At 40.4% G+C, this 19,485-nt stretch overlaps 1 protein-coding gene across 2 annotated transcripts in view; it reads left to right on the top strand.

The window, feature by feature from the left end:
• Positions 1-4,810: 4,810 nt before the first annotated feature.
• Positions 4,811-19,485, top strand: part of TAFA2 (TAFA chemokine like family member 2) — a 417,458-nt gene continuing 402,783 nt past the window's right edge. The window contains exon 1 of one of the 2 annotated variants that reach the window (XM_005611359.4): positions 4,811-6,386. The gene's annotated coding sequence lies outside the window, so the exon portion shown is untranslated. The remainder of the gene's footprint in view (positions 6,387-19,485) is intronic. The other variant, XM_070271829.1, reaches the window with a different exon arrangement.

Raw genomic sequence — 19,485 nt, 5'->3', positions numbered from 1 at the left:
GTGCCTGGAAGCAGCTGAAGGTAGGAAATAGAAACAAGCAGGTGGGACTCTGGAGGTCAGCAGGACAAGATAGACCTTAAGGAGTGCATTTGAGCTCCTTTTTTCGTGTGTGTGTGTGTGTGTGTGTGTGTGTGCGCACAGCAATGAAGAAGGCGAATTTTATAGCCCATGTCAGCATTCTTCAAAATTGCCAGAAGCCACTTGGGAATCTAATATCTAGATGAATGTAATTCCTGTGATTAGCAGGATAGAAGCATCAAGTCATTATTATTAGATATTAAAATAAACATGACCAGACATTGTTCCACAATCTTGTGAACAGAGATACATTGGTTACTCATCCACCCATCCATGTCCACAGCTTTACTAGGCAAAAGAGAGATGTACACTTTCGAAAGGTATACAGTCTAATGTGGTATAATCTATAAAAATGGGTCAATTACAACACACTGTGATAAGTATTAAGATGGAGGGAAGTATCAGGTGTTTGGCAGCACACGGGAGGAAGAGTTAATTCAGTAGATTAAGGGAATTGTGGATGATGTCATAGAGGTCATGACCCTTGTCCTGAGCCTTAATGAACGAGTTGGCGTTAACTAGGTAGAGATTGTTTACAGATGCGGTGTGGTGCGGCCAAGGGTTTCAACCCAGTCCATTTGTGATGCCGTTAAAACAGGTATTATTCATCTCGACAATTTGGAATACGGTAAAAAAATCAGGAAGTAAACAACTAACGTCTCTGAGTAACCAAAATAGATGATGTCAGGTCCATGCACCAAAGGTGACATAATCACTGCCATGTAAAAGTTGCTAGTGATTTCTACCTTAACAAGTCAGATTTTTTAAATGCTGTTGATAGATCTGAATTGTAAATTAAAGCCTTGGGATTAATCCAATGGCTAAAGTGGAAAATATAATAAATCTTGGAAAATTTGCACTTTCTAGTGAGACAAAGAATTATAGAGACATGTTCCATTACATTAGTGAAAGCTACTGGACAGACTATATCTTTTAAACTGATAACAGGGGCAAATCCAGAGACTTCATAATCTGGAAAAACTTCTTGTTCTTACCCAAGATAGGTGTCCTTTACTCTATAATGGAAATACTCTGCTTTCCACAGGTCAGGCCACAAGACACCTGGTGGATTAAGCTACTACATAAAATGTTAGCCTTCTGGGAGAGCTATTTTACTAGATTGCAAAAATGAAAACAAATTCTTCCTTTCTATCAAGTTCTGTTTTTTTTTTTTTTTAGGAAGATTGTCCTTGAGCTAACATCTATGCCAGTCTCCCTCTATTTTGTATGTAGGATGCTGCCACAGCATGGCTTAATGAGGTCTGCTCCCAGGATCTGAACTGCAAACCGTGGGCTGCTGAAATGAGGAGAACAAACTTAACGAGTACACCACCGGGCCAACCCTGTACCAAGTTCTTGAATGTGTTTTCGTAGCTGTAAGCATTAAGAGATGGAGTCGTTCTTCATCCTTTGAGTGTGCGCTGGCCTGATGAACGGCTTAGCCAAGGATGCTGTGGCAAGCATGATGCAAGCAGGGACTGGAAAGAGCTTGGGTATTGAGGCTTCTGCTACTGCTACTCTTGGAAGATGTGATTGCCACTATGTTAAACAGTTGGGCTAGTCTGTTAGATAACAAGAGACATGTGGCCTAGTGACTCCCAACACTCCAGCCTACAGACAGCCAATTGTCAGGTTTTGAGTGAGGCCCTGCATTGCCAGCTGACCACAGATACATGAGTAGGCTCAGCTGAGTCCAGAGGAACTGGCCAGCGAGCCTACGTGGGTTCAACCCAAACCGCCAATCCACAGAAATGTGAACTAAATGAATGTCTTTTAAGTCACTAAGTTCTGGCGTGGTTTGTTCCATTTGCCTACCTACTACCTATCGGATAGTTTTCCTGCCTCAGTTCTTTCTCACACCACTCTGGGGAGTAGTTCTCTTGATTTATTCCCATGGCATCTGTCTGCTCACTTAAACTGTTTGGTTTCCTGATTACTGACCACAAAGTATTTATAGAGTATTTGTTGTGCATTAGGTACTATGCTAGGCGAAGAGGATTCTAGAAGTTAATAACATACACGTGCCAGTTGGGTTATCTGGAATGGATTCCGTGCTTCCTTCTGTTCACCTAATTAAATGAAAACACTGAAAAGGTGAGTGGGAGAGGCATTCTTGAAAAAGATAGAAATAAGGTGGTTAGCCTTAAAGAAACAAAACAAGAGGAGACAAGCGGAATGAGTGGCTTCTGTGCGGCGCTCCTCTTCATATGCCCCAGGAATCAGAATTTTTTGTTCATTTGCATTAATACCCTAGACCCTGGCAGAGTGCTGAGGGGAGCTCATGCTAATTTTTCTTCTCCTTCTTTCCCACTCAGAACTTCTTTCTATTCTTATTAATGGACCCAAGTTCCCTGGCTAAGGCTTTTCTACATCCAGGTCCAAATGATTTTTATTTCCCTGGAATATAGGAGATGGCATGTTTTAGTGGTGGTGCTGGAGAGGATAGAAAAAAAAAAAAGCCAAAACCAAACCAAACAAAAAACAATTTAGGATTCAGATAGATCTGGTTTGAATCCCAGCTCTGCCCCTTAATGACAGTGACATTCAATCTCAATGTTTTTCATATGTAAAATGAGGTTATATTATCTGCTTCATGGGATGTTGTGAGGACCTGAGACAAGGATTTGAGAGAAGATATAAAGCCTCTAGCAGAAAGCTTCAAGTGTCACTAAGTTACATTTTAGTAAGCCCTCAGAACACTGAGAGCTACACATGGAGTTACAATCAGTGGAGTTCAGCATGCCAAGCAATTATTTTTTACTATCTACGACAGAGGAGGCGGGCAGTTTAAACAAACAGACAACAAGAAGTATCACATCAAGAGTTCTATTAAACAAGGGAGACATTTACGGTTTTGTTTTGGAGGGAAAACAAAAGATTTGGTTTTAAAGTCTAGGAGGTGCTGGAAATAGAAATATCTTGGTCTGAAAATCATTAGAAATTATTTGGATATTTACAAAAAATACAAAGGTTATTACAGAATTTCAGTATCCTATGACGTTAGGTAAGAAATTCTATTGTACTTTGTAATTAATTTTTACACTTGTTCTCTTCACCTTTTTTCACATTTTTGTAGAAGCATAGTGGTTTTAACTAGGAAAATAAAGATGAAAATGTCACACACATTTTAACAATAAAAATAAAGTTTTAACAATATGATAAAATTATAGAGTTTCCTACAACCGCAGAGAGCTAATGAGTCAGAAACTAGAAAGATTATAATGCACGCCTTGTATTTCTTGTGGGAAAGGAAGGCCAACGCTCTAAAGTGATTTTGTAAATGGCTCTTCCTCCCATCAGAGAGCCCAGGTGTCCAGTGTCATTCCTGCTTGGATTCCATCCCACTCCTTAATGTAGCAGACAGACAATTACTGTAAGGTTTGCAAGGAAACAGTGCCAGGTATTTTAAAATGTAAACTTTGCTCCCTGGGGGAATAGGTTGCTAGGTAGGTGAAGGGAAATAAAAATCTTTGATCACACGACATGAATCTTTTGAAAGCGAATCTTGGAGTGTACCTCAAATGATTGCCAAGTGCTAGACTGATTCAAATCTGCTGCAATACAATTCGCTAAAATAGGAAAATCTACACACTCTAGTTTGGGCTCCTTTTTAAAATGGCTTCAATTAGTCTAAATTATTTTCTTGTAAATTCTTTTCTTTAAGCCTATTCTAAGTTAGATTATCAAATTAAAATAGAACTGCTCCAAAAATTCAGAGTAAATGGCGAATGGAAAGGAGTTTAATCTTAACTTTAAGACATATTTTATAATTTTTAAACATACAGAAACATTTTGAAAACAAACCTTCAAATAGTAAGTTCACAAAATCTAAATATTAAAGTTACAGATGGGACCCAGCTTGAACTTGACTGGAGTAACAAAACATTATAAAATCTGTGGCATTATCTTTTGTTAAAACAACCACTCCAACCTAGTTCAATTACTTGATGCCTTTTAGATACAAAATATGGTTGAGTTACAAAGCACGTTAAGATAAAATCACTAACAAGCGAAACATGCATTCAGTATTTCTTTGTGATTACGGTAACTAGTACTACTTTTATTTTATAGCTGGTGGAGAGAACATCGATACCTAGTTTGTCAATGGTTTCTGTGAAACAGAGCTATAAAAGCACAAAACTTTAGGGCTGGAAGGAATTTAGTCACCTTGACAATTATTAGTCTAGTTGAATAAAAGATGTGAATATTGGCTCCAAAATAAGATCTTAGCGATATCCCTGGTTGTAAGGGACTTGTAAGATTTCCTGGATCAGGATCCTATTTCTTTGTTTCAGATTTTCTTTGCTTTTTCTAAATCCATTATTACTACTTATTCATTTTATCATAATCATCTAATTACTAGATTAAAGTTTTGCTTATCCCCAAACTTGATCAAAGTGAGCCTCAGAAGACCTTTCATTTGGGCTCATATACATACAGCTGAAACCAACACCCAATTTGACCAAACCTGTAAGGACACGACCTTCTAGGGTCTTGCTATTAAATTTCTGTAAATATCATGAGGTGCTTTTAGCAAGGACTCTGCTTACATAGGGCTGCAGTGCCAACCCTCTCTCTAAATCCATTAGAGGTTGGAATTTGTAAAAATGTAAAATTCTCTGAAACCAGATATTGTTTTCCTTTTCTTTGTGGAGAAATTGAAGACCTAGTTACATCCAGGAAAGCTTTCTAACCCAGTTCTCCCTCTAGAGGGAGACACAGTCCAGCTTTTAGACCAATTGCCGCCCTCTCATCTTCCGTCGTCTCTTTCTGTATCCGCAGGACCGCAGTTTGCTCTCAGCGGCAGCCGCGGCTGCTAACAGAACTGGCTGTTGCGAGAGAGACGGAGGGAGGCAACGCCGCCTGGCTCTGCTGTCCCATTTTACTGCTTAACTCAACCTGGAGTGTCGGGACGTATTCCCTCTCTGCGTTCTCCTTGCACTCTGCTGGGGGCCAGTCACTCCGTACTCCCTGGACAGGCAGGCCGAGTGGAATGGAATAAGGGGTCTGGGTGGAACAGGGGGCTCTGCCCTTTAAGGTGTAAGGTGACTTTCTGAAAGACACCATCAGCGTCTCTTTGACAGGACAGCGCCTGGAGCGGGAGGCGGAGAGGAGGCTTTGATTACTAAACCGCTTACTTCTTTTTCTTCTGGTGATCTGGGTTTGTTTCCTCGGCCCCCTCCTCCGCCCCTTCCCTCTCCCTCCCGCCTTCAGCGAAGTGACACAGGCAACACCTGCTCGCTCGTGTTTGATGTTGGAACTCGCACCTTCTCGGTGGTGACGGTGCCAGAGTACTAGGGACAGGGGGACGGAGGCCGATTTCCCTTCTTTCCAGCCCACGATGCCTAGAGGGGCAGCGGTGGGGCTGCGTGGGGCTGCGCCCGCAGCACTTGGAGGCGGGATTTCGGGGCTGCAGCTGGACAGGAGTTGCTGCTAAGTGGACTCCGCGCGAAGTCTCCGAGAGGCCATCGGCTGGGACCTGTCTGCGTACAGCGGGAGCAGGGGCACCTGGACCCAGGAACCCGGGCGTCTCGCGGGTGGAGGACGCCGAGCTCAGCGCCTCGTCCTTCCCGCCCCGAACCTCTCCAGCAGCTCCCCGACGTTGGAGACCCGGGACCTGCCAGAACCGGGGACTGGAGAAGTACACGGCTGAGGCTGCTCTCCTGAAGGTGAACCGTTCGGTGCGATTGCCTTTCCCCGGAGAGCAAAAGGGAGCGCGGAGAAGGGGACGGAGGATGTGTGTGTGTGCGTGAGAGGGAGAGCCAACGCGAGGCCAGAGGAAAAGTCTTCACTCGGCGTTAAAAGCCAACAAATCAGAGCCGGAATCCGAGCGGTGATTGCTGCAGGACCGCTTTGAGCCTCGCAGTCGGGGGAGCCGAGCGCCCCGCGCGGATCCGGCGAGGACCGCGGGCGCTGGCGGGGCTGCGGGACCTGGGCTTTTCCTCAGTAAACAAGTCTTTTGATTACTTTGACACCGTGGAATCAAGAGGGGGAACCAGACGAGGCTCGCTCACTCCACCTGCCGCCCGCTTTAACGGGATTCCAGGTCGGATGTCAAGAGATTCCTGAACGCTCTTTGCCATCGGAGGAGGAAACACGCGCGCGCGCACACACACACACACGCACGCTCAGGGCCACACTCACACGCCCTCCACGAGCGCACACCACACTTGGGTTCCCTATGCCCCTGAACGGTGACGGCGGATTGGCATCCGGGAAGCGATGCAAGAGCGATAAGCCTGGCGTAGGCCCGCGGAAGCTGCAGGAGCATCGCTAGGTGTTGCCGCCACCAGGAAGCCGGGCTGCAGGTAGGTAGGCGCGAGCCGCGCCCCCGGCCGCCCGCCGGCGCCGGGCACTCGGGCGGCAGCTGGACGACCGGGGCCCGGAAGCCCTCCCCTCCCCGAGGGTCGGGGGCTGTAGGAGCTCGCCCTGGGGAGGTGAGAGGTGAGAGCAGATGCTAGCTGGGCGGCCAGGGTAGGGGTGGAGGTAGAGGATGCCGAGAGGGGACCCAAGCACACAGAGGTGCCTCCGAGAGCGGCTCCTTCCCTCTCCTCTCTGCCCCGTTTCTCCTGACACAGCGAGCGATCCCGCCGAGGATCGCAGTGGGTTTTAATTCGATCCCTTAACCAAACCAATCCCGGTTGGCAACCATGTTGGACTCCTAATAAGGAGTTGGGGGTCGAGTTCAAGGCAGGATCAATGGGATGTGTCAAGTCGCCTTTCTGAAATCCCTACTTTCTGTCCACTTCTGATTAGTTAGTTCTCGGGCCTGTCTGCAGAGGGTGGGCGTTTCAGTGAGGCTGCTGATTTCTCCACCTCTGTTTTCCTAAAGAATCGTCTTGATAAGTTTGGAGCCTCATCTGTTTAAAGGTTTATTTAGATTTGGGAATGGACGCTTTGTTACTGAACGAAATAAAGCTTTAGCACAGGATACTACAGGAGAGCTTTAGGAAAAGGATCATTTTATGAACAGCGTTCAGAAAAAAGAACAGCTTCGAGAAACTAATGATTTGATTTCCTTCCGGATAGATGTCTCCCAAATGTTGCTAATAGTACATGGTTTATCTGCCCCACTCCTTTGCTCTCCCTTCCCCCTTCTGTTCCAAAAGGCCAGGTTCCCACCAAGAGATGTTTTCTTAAGGCTGCTGATCTTCACTTGTCAGTGGTGAACATGTTATTTCCAGAAACTGCCTTTGCAAAGGAAAGTTTGAGATCCGTCGCCCTATTTCTCCTAGAACTATGTAGTTTCCACTTGAAAAGGACGGACTGCCGGCGCTTGCAGCGTCCGCGGTAGACGCGACGCGTTCCTATTCTGTATTCCACTTCCTGACCGAGTGTTAACAATTGCCTGAAGCTTTCGAATCAAATGTGTAGTTACTACAATGGCTAGCTGGCCTCTCTTCACTCTGTGCTGGGTGAGTTTGTCTCGTGGCAGTAAGACAGAAAAGAAAATATCTTCCTTTTCCGAGTGTTAAATCCTCTGTTGAATTTTTCAAAAATCGTTCTTGAAACACCAAAAGCGAACAAACGTTTATGCCACCTTTACTCTGAAAAGTAGCCCCAAAGCAGTCAATGTATAAGGGGCCTTCACCCAGGACAGGAGGAATTTCAGTGACTCTTGACTGGATAAATATCTGGTTCCCGTCTTCCCAACTAAATTGTTTTAGACGCCAACATTCAGGCTGTTATCAATTACCACTTTAAAACTGCTCTCTTAGGCAATATAAGTTAAGAAAAATGAGTAATTAATTTAAGATTTCTGTGTAAAGTGCTAAATGGCAATAACCAGCAAAGCAGGTTAAAAGCACTTCTAAGCCTTTAAAAACGAGAGCATTGAGAATATTTGTATTTCCTCCAGCCTTCCCAGGTTTGTACATGTATCTCAGGCTGGTGAATCTTTTATGGTTTCAAAATTGGCACCTAATATCCTTAAAAATGTTCAGGCACATTTAACTTTTCTCTTTTCCTACTTTATTCTGTTCTGGAGCTCCTCTTGAGCCAATTGTTTGCACAATGACCTCTTTTTAGAGTCCTAATTTTTAAAGCTGTAAGTAGCCATTGAAAGGCCGTCAGTAACCATACTGGGGCTTCTTTTATTTTCATTTCCTTAATTTTCAATGAAAAAAATTCGGTTGTATTATGTATAGATATACTATGAGAGCAGTGTCACCACTAACTGAGTGCTTAGGCTTGGTGACTCAGGCAGAACACAGTTTTAGTGTGTTGCTTTATTCAATGAGGCATTTTTTGAGACTAAAATCTTGATTCTTTTCTTTTAACAAAGTTTAGTAGTTTATGATGCTTGAGCTTACATATTTATATATAGTGCTATGATGTATGTCTCTTAAAGAAGAACACAAAAATGTTGACATTAAAGCACACACCTATAATGCTACAAGTTGTTCTAGAGGGGAATCTAAGCTTTCTGACCATGTGTGATTTTGAATCTGAAAAATATTAGCTATTTTAACAGAGAAGAGTTGGAGAATGAAGATTCATTGAGATGCCCATGGATCTATGTCAAAAAAGATACATATTGCTTAGAGACTGTGTTATTTACTAACCACCAAGTTATAAAGCATGATGACACAGCTGTAAAAAGATCTGCTTTTAGACATGGCCACTTTTCCTTTTTAAAAATTTATCAAGTGATGAAACTTAGGGGGTGAGAGGAGATTTTATAAAAATTGTTTTGTGTATTATCAGAAAATTTTAGTGGTCCTGGATCCAGTATCTTCAATATAGTATTTTAATGATGATCCTTTTACAATGTGGTTTTGAATATTGAAATGTTGAAAGTGCATTTTAGGGTTGATTTATCACTAACTGCAGGTCATGGATTACCCTGTGCAGGTGGGGTAAGATGTGCCGCTCCAGCGTTTTTCCAGGTGTTTCTCATCATGGCCCCTAATAAGAGACACTGTCAGATTCTGCCCAAGTTCAGCTGTGGCTGCAGGCTGATGAACATTTGTCTCTCTAATGCATGTCCCAAACTAGGAATGTTCCAAAGTGTCATCAGTTATTTCTAATATCTTTGAAAAGATGAAACAAGCAGAGTGCAAACAGTCCAGTGCCCCTGCTTTCACTTCTGCAGCATTTTATTAGGGATGCCTCATTAGGTCGCATTATTCTGCAGCTGTTTTGTTCATTGAAGATTCAAGTAAAAATAAGGAACTTTACTGTGCAGTACAGTTTTGTTTTCTTGGTGAAAAACCATAAGTTGAAGTAAAATAAGCATCCAGCCTAGTCCCCTTTGATCTATGCCTGACATTTACAAATGCAATTCATCAACCTGTTATTAGTAGGGCTCCATCAACACAGACAGGAACCGCATTAACACAGGCTGCTGCTAGAGATGACGGCAAACCAGCTGAATCAGCCTCATATCTGGTGCACACACTTGCACAGGATTTCACATGATATGTCTTGTTTATGAACCATTGATTTTTTAATACCGTGTCGTATGGTGCATTTGCCATTTTGTTTGAAAATTCCTTGGTTAACTTTATTTTGAATTACGGGGAGCGTATTGACCCATACCATTGGAAGAGGAGGAATAATTTCACAGTGAGTTACCATGAGTCTTTTTAGAGAACGGTTTTAGTTTACGTCTGGAGCATAGTCTGAAAGAGGGGAGCTGGAAAGGTGGGCCTAGCAAACAGAGACCTAGAAGTTAGTTTTTGTTTTTTGATTGTCATTGACCACTGATTTATTGGGTCATTTTTAGAACATCTGACTCCATTCAGCACAGTGCTTCAGTGTCCTTGTCAATGAAATAAAACTAACAGTTCTTGTCTTCTGTTTATTCTTAGCAGAAATTTTAAGAGGAATGGTTAAACTTATTGGAACATGAAGAAAAGTAGTATTTAAGTACATTTCTCTGCAATATCTATTTAATCTCAATATCTATGCATATATATGCATATGTATATATGCTTTTAATGACTCCCATGTAAAATACTGGTTTGGTGTTAAATGGGGGTAAGAACAACTTTAAAAAATGTCTATATTTTCAAGTACACAGTTTTTCACTATTTTACTTGATTTGACCTACACTGTAGCTGTATCCATGGTTTAACAAGGTCGTTTATAATTGAGTTTTACTGTTTGAGCCTCTGTTACATGCAGTATATTTTTCCCTTTGGTTTTTCTTTTGGAGATGTTTTTATGTGTTAGGCTACAAATGCAAAAAAAAATAAATTTTGTCCTCTATGTAGGGGCGCTTTGGCATGTGTTTATTGACACTATGATGGGGAATTTCAACACGTTTTTCACATTGACTATTCTGTATGCTGTCTTTATTAAATATGCACATCCGCAGTCAAAACACAAACCATGCGTTACATGAGACCGTACTATTCTGGTTTACAAATGGTCTCTACAGATTTTTCAGAAACATATTGATGTTATACTCCAAATTTATATTGGATTTCCCAAACCCGCCCACTTCCAATGTGTATAGCACGTGTACATGTTGGATTTGATCCTGTGTTGCAATGATAGGCAACTAGTCACTGGAATTAGTGAAAATCTGGCCTATTTAGACAGCTGATCATTATTATTACCGTTGGAAAATAAAAGACTTTCAAGTTACTTAGGACTCAGATGAAAAGTGAATGTATAAGCTGTAAGGAGACTATTCCATTCTGTTCACAGTGATCCATGTGGGGTAATGAGATATAACTAAGGAATCAGAGCTTATATTAGATAAAGTCCTTTTAATCACTTCCTTCAATCTCCTAAATTACTCCATAGTAGCCGTAATTGTTTTATGATTTCCCCTGAATGGCCAGTTAGGGAAGGTACAGCTCCCTTTCCCCTAGCAATAGCACAAATGTAGTTATTCAATTAAATTTATATTTATATTGCTTCTTTTTATACAGTAGATTTTGGAAATCCTTTACAGAGAGGTTGGATAATGTGATAATGTTGCGTTCTTAGCAATTATGGTGATAGGTTGAATTTAGTGCTTTTTGACAAAATGGGGACAAGTAGCCAGAGAAGTCTCCTTTGCTCTTTTATCTCCTGTGCTATGTAAAGCTAACTGGAAACAGAAAGCCTGGGGAGTGCAAAGTAGCTTTTGAGGATGCAAGGTTTGTTTTACTAAATATTTTTGTGGGTTTTTTTTCCTGCTATGAACTAGTCACTGTATAATTGCATGCATGCAAATGGGCAACTGTGTTGACCTTTAAAGGTCATGCAAAGATTCTAGACCTTACAATTTGTGGTGTTAATTGCCTATGGCCTCCTGTCGCCACATATGGGGTTTTCTGTTGAGCTTGATAACACAGAACAACACTTTGGCTTTGTTTGGCAGATTATGCAGCTCTGTAGAAGCAAATTTATGAAGGTATGCATAGTAGGCACTATGAGTGAAGAGTTTTGGAAAAGCGTATTTTTGCTTTGGAATTAAAGTTTTCAGGCCAGAATGGCCTGGGCTATGAGGAGATAGACAAATTCTTTCTGGTACTAAAAACCTGATCATTCAAAATTATTATCTGTATGTAAAAACTGTGCCATGATTTTATTTGATTCTGGCTGAGTTTTTCCTCTTTCTTTTTTAACATCCTTGGAGATTCCAATGAGAATTGTACTTAAATATTGGAGGAAGTAAATGTGCTTGCTGTCTCCTGCTCTATTATGAAAAAGACCACCTGTATGAGAAAAGCAAGATGTGTTATTCATTGCAGTCTGCTTTTCCTGGCTTCCTATTCTTTGTCTTTATGGGTTGGAGTAAGCAAAGGCAGACAACTCAATAAGGGTTAGGCAGTCATAGAACCTTAATCACAAAACTCAACCTAGTAATAGAACATTGAGACTTTGTTAGAATGTATTGTTCTAGAAGGCAGACCCTCTCCAGCCCTGAAACTTAGTCTCTTCAAACAATAGAGCTTTATGTACCGACACGGTGAATCTGTGACTGCTCAGATTAGTCAAGAATTCAGAAATGGACAATTCAGATCACTTGAAGAAAACAACATACACGCTTATATTTTTTTATTTGTATTAGTTTGTGGACAGTTCCAAATTCATGTAAGGTGGGAAAACTTGATCATGGTGACATTTGCTTTCTTCGTTTAGTTTCACCTTGTTACAGGTGTGAGGTGAAGGGCATACTCAGATTTGTTGGTGCTGGAGAGTTCAGTCACTTCCTCCTTAGAATGGCCATCAGACATATGGTCCTGCTTTTGTTTGTACTTTCTTCAGAAAGTTGAGTTGAATTGAGTGAAACAGCTCTGACTTTGGTTTGTCTCTTTCATGGTATGTGAGGTGAAGGGAGGTGGATGGCTCGCCTTTCAGTCATGCAACCCAGAGGCCAAGTGGAGAGCGAAAGGGCATTGAAATCTCATACTCCATAGATCAGAGGCCCCGTTTGGGACAGCTTTAATTTAAGGAAAATTTCTAACCTAATTTTTTTCAGCTTTAACATTTTTTCAGATATAACATTTTGAAATGTTATATCACAGTAGTTTCCTGCTAAGATACATATTTCCCATTATTGCAAACTCCTTTTAGATTGATTGTTGGTGTGTTTATAAATATACCAGAATTGGGTCAAAATTTAGACTTTGCTATTTGAAGATATATTTGCTCATGACATCATTTGTTGAGTGCTTGAAATTCATTGGCTTGCATTTTGGTCAGCAGATATATTTTGAACATGACTGTTATGAAACCAATGTGGTGCAGTGGAGAGAGCTCTAGAGATGCCTTTGTAGCTCTACTGATAAATAACCATGTAACCACGAGAAAATCACTTTATTTCTCTGTGCCTCAGTTTCTCAGCAATGTATTTTTTCAGTCAAGTTTTCAAGACAATTAAAAATGTAATTTTTCCTGTGTCCAGGCCTACTAAGCATCGTAGCATGGGAAGCATAATAATCCTGCAGGACACATCTTTTAGTTAGGAGGGCAAGGGGCATCTAGCACGTACTTCCTGGCACAGCAGTAAGTGTTCCAAAAGTTGTCCAGCTTTATAGGATGATAATGAGGATGATATTAATGATGGTTATGATGATAACTAAAGACTATAGATGTAGGGACATAAAATTGAATCAGACTAAATCTTCTCATTCATTTTAGCCATTTTGCATAGTTTGCATGATACTGTTTGTTGTAAAACAAGTTGTGATAGGCCATGGATCTTAGGTTTGTTAGGGTTACATGTCTTTACTCTACTGCTGGTTTTCATAGTCGCTGAAATAAAAGAGTTTGGCTGATCAACCCAAATAGTACTAGGCTGTGAAGTGAATGACCTTCATATACCTGTTGATAATTAAATACATTCACTCAAAATCTGTGTATGAATTTTTGAGAATATGTAATCCTTGGGAAAGCTCAATCATTTATTCAACAGGTATTTATTGAGCTCTCTCTAGGTGCTTGGGGTATCTCAGTAAACAAAAAAGACCAAGACACCTTCCGTCATAGAATTTACCATTTTAGTATATGACTTGAAGTTTTGAAATGAATCTGGAGAAATTGTTCAACAATGTTTGTTCTGTGTCTGCTCCTGCTATTAATTCTTGTTTATAACTGTGACGTACAGTTGTGAAAAGAAATAGTTAAAATGTCTCAGTTGAAATGAGTTGTGAAGAAAAATATTATAGTATATATTTAAGGTGAGGTAGTATGTATTTCAGTGGATTGATTCCAGCTCACAAGATCTATGATCACACTGAGAGTGACAGGAACAGTAGCTCCTTTTCCTGAATTACATATGTGAAAGAATAAAGTCAGATGGGCTGAGTGACTTGAGATCAATGACATGATGCTTCCTAGAGCCTCTTAAAGGGGCTGCAAATTCACACACCTATAGGGATCAGGGTGGGAATGTGAATGAAGGAAACAGACCAAATGGAAGATGACAAATGGCAGCTGACAGACAGCCTTAGCTTCCATGTTGGGGAAACCATAGGGAGTGGTGGAGATTCTGGCCAACATCTAAGTGGACAGCTGAGCCTTGGCTCCACTTGTTGCCATGCCAGAATGTGGGTCTGGTGTTGCCAGATTTTCTGATTTGTAGAAGTGAACTTAGATATGCAGATTTTTTAATGTGAGAGTTCCAGATTTATAAATGATAGTAATGAATTCAAATTTGAAATACTACGTGGGCCAACAGACATATCTGCAGGCCATATGCAGGCTAAGGGCCATGAGTGTGTCCCTGTTGACAGAGGGATAAGTGAGGACAGCTAGTTAGGGAGATATGTGTTTGCCTGCCCTTCTGCCATCTCTGGCCACAATCCTCCAATCCTGCCTGCATCTGGAGCCAGGGCGGTTGCCAGTAAAGGGCTCATCTAGAGGAGCTGACTGATACTGATGAGTGGTTCAATCTCACCCCAGTATTTAGTTTTCTTTCTTCTTAATGACTCGTACAGTTGATGCTGAACTTACCTTGAAGTTGGCGATATTTTGGAGGGTTTAGGAGGTGTGCTTGGAATGTAGAAATTTAAATTTATGCCAAATATTTGGAATGGCTTTATAGTTCCATAATGCCTTATTCTTTTACACCAGTGTTTCTTAAACTTCTGTATGCACACAAATCATCTGGGGGAATTTTGCTAAAAGGCGGGTTCTAGAGTGGGGCCTGAGATTTGGCATTTCTAACAAGCTACCAGGTGAAGCTAACGCTGTTGGCCCATGGTGTACAGTTTGAGTTGCAAGGCTTTAGATAGCTTTTTCTAAAAATGCACTGAATTTCGTTCCATGCATGCAGAAACGTCCCAACCTTCCCTCTCTCACAGGTTTCTCCCTGTAGTAAGCTGACTAAACCTAGCCACGGACTCTAAACTCCTTTCTCAAAGGCTCTGTAATCTGAGCACAGAATTCATAAGTGTTTTGGTTAGTTTTCTGGTCTGCTATTTAGAGAACATATGTTTCCCTGAAAGCATAAATCAGAGATTGTCTTTTCTTCACATATTAATGCAAGTTTGGCTTACTTCCTACAGTTTGAAGAAATGTTTATTTCATACCTAAGGCATTATATTATACATGAATGTTTTCTAGCATACGAGGTCAATTTCAGCTCTGCAAATCATTTTGTAATTTCAACAGTAATTGCTTCCTTTTAGGGCTTAAGTGTCAAAATTTTGGCCACGATGTCTAAATTTTTGTTCTACTTAAGTGGTTATTATGAATAAGTGGGAGGATGGACTTGGAAAAAGATGCTTTTCCTCATTTATTTATTGGGCTTGCAACCTTAAAGTGAATATCTCTTATTTTATTTTTTTGCTCTAATCCTAAATAGCTTCCCAAAGTGGTCTCTTTAGGTTTGAAGACATAATAACTTACTATTTAGGGAGTTTGACTTCTTAATATTATTAATATATATATATATTTTCTAAACCAGTTTTACTAATGCCAGAAGGTGTCATAGCTCAGGTATGTGACTCTATTCTACTGAGGTGTGACCTGAGTCTTATGTCACAAGCTCAGTTTATTGGGTAAAATATTTTGTTGTCAGTTTTATTAATGCATTAGAAATTCTTATGTTTTCTTATTCTAATATATTAATTATAAATTGAGATTAGATTTAAACATATCAGTCTGAGAGTGAAGCAATTTGTTTCCTTGCAAGTTGTATGATTAATATAGTTTGCAATAGTAATGCTATTAAATCCTACTCAATTTCTTTTAAGTGCTTTGAAGTTTCTATTATATAGAATAGCTTTGCTTATAGCTGAGTAATGATGTGAATTCATTTTACTGAGTCTGTTAGACTGTAAGCTTGGTGAGGGAGAACCATGAGTATCTGATTTCTATTGATTCCCAGTGCTTAGCTGGCACATAATAGGTGCTTCATAAATTTAACGGGAAGGCAATCAATGGTCCATTCATGTTGGTGGAATGTCTTTTTGTATGTTTCTTCAATGTGTGAGGAAGTATTCTGTGAAGAATTGTCATTTCTTTGGTCTAATTGAGTGTGTGTTTGTGTAAGTGTGTAGGAGAGAAAAAGGCCATTTATCTTGACCTGCACTTTCCATCTCTAACCTGAAAGGTATTTTAGCATTAAAACATACACATGTTCTAGGCAAAACATCAAGGACAAAAATCAAATCAGCGTACTGACTGATATTCCCATTCTTTCCGCAATTTATTGTAACCTGCAGGTTTAGAGACTACATATGCTTGTGATTCTCCTGTTTTATAAATTAAATAATATTTGTCAATGTCAAATTTAAGTGTTGTTAATCACATATGGAATATATTTTGATTGCTCTTGTCAGTGACTTGACTCATCATTCATTAGGGAATTTAAAGCCATTATTCTTATCTACATAATTACCATTCTCATAATTTATCATGAACCACATTGGCTTTTTTCACCTTCAGGAATGCTATTGACTGTGATACCATTGTTCTTGGTTTCAATGATATTGAAAATTATTGGTATTCTAATTTTAAATGCTGTTTAGTATGGATGTATGCATTCACATATTTATCGATTTTATTTTGGTCCTTCTGGGTTAAGTAAAGCTTTTAAATGCTTGGTGTCATAGAAGATTTCACAAAATTAAAACTCTTCGTGTATATTTGATTGTTAAGGAAACCCATGTGTATTATAAAACCAAAAAAGTCGACTCACTAGGTCATTAAAAACTTAAAGTTGAATTTTTTGTGTTGCCTTTAAGAGATTGCATTAGACTGTGTATGTTAGCATCCCTATGTACTTAAAAAGTTTCTCAAAACCCTTAAATATGATATCTTCACTCTTTGAAGTATAAAACATATGTTTGGAAATCTTTAATGAGTCCAAAGACAGGCTTTAAATTGAATGGACCTGTTTTTTCCTATATTGTCCCAAAACACTCAGACTTGTATCATTAAGATCTAAGGCTCTTGAGCCAGGGCTACTGTGGAACTTACTGAAAAAGATCTATTCTTTCCGAACTCAACCTCAAATTTGAGATTAATGAAAAATTTAGGTATTGTGTGGTACTGAAAGATTTTCAAAATCAGTAAGTAGAATTAAAATCAAACTTATTGTACATTGGTCAATTTTACCTTGGAGCAAAGTCTATGTTATACTTCTAAGACTGGGCGAGCTATGGTTTTCCTTACCTGGTATGTTTTCCTAGTGGCTGATTACATCCAGTCTTAAATGTGGACTTCTAATAAGAAGTTAGACAAAGAACAAATTTGTCAAAATCCTTGGAAAACAAAGTAAGTCTTACTTCCTCTCAAGTAAGACTACAGAGGAGAGAAAAATGCATGGTGCCAAACCACATTTTCCGCCTCAGTCTTGTAAAAGCTCTATCTAGAATAAGAAATTTCTGTCGGGGTTTTTTTTTTTTTACCAAACTAAAAGTCAGAAAGAATGGGTCCTAATTCTGACTCTGCTCAGTGGTAAGTGAAATGATTGTATTTAATGATCGCTTAGATCCCTCCAAAGCTCTGTAAGTCAGTCATGACCACAGGCCATGCTTCTGTGCTTCTATTCTGTCATTTGAACGTATCTTAGACACCATTCTGTGTGTCAGTTTCCTCCCTAGACTGTGAGATTCTTGAGATCGTGGAATGTGTCTCCTTCTTCCTCTTCACCTTGTGCCACCTAAGCCTAACCGAGAACATACTCAGGTATTTCATAATTGTTTTATTAATTGATCTTTAATTTTTTAATTCTAAAATTCTAAATTATTTTCCTCTTTCATTTCCATAATGAACAACAAACTGTGTTCCAGAGGCATAAATAGTAACCACGTTTATATCTGCTGTATTGTTTACAAAACACTTTCACGCTTGTGATTCTATCTGATGTTGTAAAATGGCTGTGAGTTAGACATGAGTTCCTCAAGTTCAGGTGAGGAAATCCTGAGAGAGGGGTAAAAAGTCACACAAATAGCAAGTGCCAAGAGGCTGGTTTGAATTCAAAGCCTATCTGTTGGGAAACAATTCTCCATGGGTTTCTCAAGATGCTAACTACTCTTTGTTCCAAATGTCTTTTTAAGGGTGTTTAAAAAGTGGACAGTCTTGGAAGATGATGTTTTCCTCTGAATCACAGGGCAGATTTGCTTACTGTCCAGCGTAATAAAAATAGTGTCTCCCTTCAGGGCTAAGGGCAGATTTTCTTGTAGCCTGTTACAGAAATATTTGGGTTCCCTGAGCTGAAGGTCCAAAAGCTAATAAATGTGAAACATCCACGTGGGCTGTTTTGTATTGCACCCGTGGGACTTGGGGACAAAGGGAATTGACTCAAACGTGATGCTCATGCTGTGTGCTGAGTCCTCTGTCTCTGACCAGGAGTCTTGTGTCATTTGCCAGCATCCATAAAACATGGTAGGCTAACTGTAAGCTTGTGAGTAGGGTAAAAATCTCAGACTCTTCACAGTTCCTGACAGTATATCTTTTTGTCACATCAAAGGACATCTCTTTTTCTTTGTCTCATTTATGTCCACTTTTGTAGCCACTCTAAATAAAGATGTAACAAAAAGGAAAAGCCTATTATAGTGCTTCCGGGATTTTTATACTGTAATCCCTCTTGAGGCTCATCCTCCTCTGATATTTAGAAAGATCCTTTGGTGGCAGTACAGAGAATGGGCTCCACGGGGGGCAGGATAGGAAGCCAGGGACACCAGCTAGAGAGTTATTTCAGTGATTCTGGTGAGAACTGGCAAGAGTTGGAAGAAGAGTTGGAAGAAAGGAGGAAAAGAAGGCACACTTTAGAAGTAGGAGATGGAAGCGTCTGGTCTTGGAGACAGCGTGGGAGAGGGAGAGAGAAGATTGAGAGCAGGTCCTGGCTTAGGTGACTGGTGCTGTTTATACAGTGTGATCCCAAAAGCTGCTAGAGTCTATCTAGATGAAGATAATTGGTTTAATTTTAAGCCTTTTGAGTTTGGGGTGCCCATGGGATCCCCAAGAAGAAATCTAAATAAGTCGTGGCAAATTTGAGTCTGGAGTTGCGGACAGAGTCATGGTTTAGAGACAGAGGTTTAGGAGTCAGCAGTGTACATGTAGCAGTTGAAACCTAACTGATGAGAGCTCCAGGAAGAGTGTTTAAAAAAAACCTAGGAGAGAGCCCTGGGGAACAATAATGTATATAAAAGAATCACAGCTCTTTTTACCGTCGGCAGGCAGAGTCACCTTTCTCTCCGTTGTTCTTTCTCTGGGTTTTTGCGTAGCTTGCAGCAACTTGGCCTCATAGACTGTGGAGTCCACCTTTTCTGGAGTGATCTTCTGCCTAGAGAAGCTGATGAGAGCAGGAAAGGGAGCAATGGCGGGAGGTGGGGAGTGTGCCCAGAGCTCTCTGTTTCCATTTTTCCCTCTACGACCCCCTGAATATCCTCGTGTGTGAAGGCTGTGCCTCCGCATAGCTGTCATGGACAAGAACGCTGTGAGGGGACGAAGACTGCCCCTGTGGTCTTTACTCTCTATGGAGGTCTATAGACATTAAAAAAATTTTAAATG

Source organism: Equus caballus, chromosome 6 (assembly GCF_041296265.1).
Source record: "Equus caballus isolate H_3958 breed thoroughbred chromosome 6, TB-T2T, whole genome shotgun sequence".
Classification (NCBI taxonomy): Eukaryota; Metazoa; Chordata; class Mammalia; order Perissodactyla; family Equidae; genus Equus; species Equus caballus.
The sequence above is the reverse complement of the archived record's forward strand: the minus strand, read 5'-3'. Positions and strand labels throughout refer to the sequence as shown.